This window comes from Carlito syrichta, unplaced genomic scaffold (assembly GCF_000164805.1).
Source record: "Carlito syrichta isolate Samal-C Ts95f unplaced genomic scaffold, Tarsius_syrichta-2.0.1 Scaffold123311, whole genome shotgun sequence".
NCBI lineage: Eukaryota > Metazoa > Chordata > Mammalia > Primates > Tarsiidae > Carlito > Carlito syrichta.
The window spans coordinates 130,412-131,514 of NW_007067407.1; positions in this window are offsets into that span (position 1 = coordinate 130,412).

The window sequence follows — 1,103 nt, forward strand, 5'->3', positions numbered from 1 at the left end:
TCCGCCTCAGCTTTCCGAGTAGCCAGAATTACAGGCACGCACTACCATGCCCGGCTGATTTTTTTATTTATTGTAGAGATGAGGTCTCGCCAAGTTGCCCAGGCGGGTGTCGAACCCGCGGGCTCAGGCAATCCACTAACCTTGGCCTCCCAAAGTGCAGGATTACAGGCTGAGCCACCGAGCCTGGCAATTTTTTTTCTTTTTTTGAGTTGGAGTCTCACTCTGTCACCCAGGCTGGAGTGCACTGGCACCTTCCTGGCCACCACAGCCTTGACCTGCTGGGCTCAGGCGACCCTTCTGCCTCACCCTTCCAAGTAGCTGGAACTACAGGCATGCACCACCACGCCAGACTAATTTTACGATTTATTGTAGAGACAAAGTCTTGCCAAGTTGCCCAAGCTGTTCTCGAATGCCTGGACTCAAGCAATCCCTTCGTCTCGGCCTCCCAAAATGCTGGGATTACAGACTTGAGCCACTGCATCCGGCCTCAATTTTTTTCTCAAATTTTTTTGGCTGGGAGTGATGGCTCAATGCAAAATAAAAATAAAAAATTAGTCAGGCATGGTAGTGTGCACCTGTAGTTCCAGCTACTCGGAAGGCTGAAGTGGAAGGATCGCCTGAGTCCAGCAGGTCGACACTGGGGTGGCCGTGAGTGTGCCGCTGCACTCCAGCCTGGACGACAGAGTGAGACTGACTCCAAAAAAAAAATGTTTTTTTTTTGAGACACAATCTTGCTCTGTCACCCAGGCTGGAGTCCAGTGGTGCAGTCATAGCTTGCTATAACCTTGAACTTCTGGGCCCAAGCAATCCTTCCACCTCAGCCTTCTGAGTAGCTGGGACTATAGGTTCATGCCACCGCTCCCAGCTATTTTACTTTATTTTTATTTTTTATTTTTGAAGAGATGGGGAGGGTCTCACTGTGTTGTCCAGGCTGGTCTCAATCTTCTGACCTCAAGTGACTCTCTGCCTTTGGCCTCCCAAAGCACTGGGATCACGTGTGTGAGCCACCAGGTCTGGCCTCAGCTTTTAAAATTGCAGCAAAATCAACCGGGCTCAGTGGCTCAGCCTGTAATCCCACGCCTTTGGGAGGCTGAGGTGAGTGG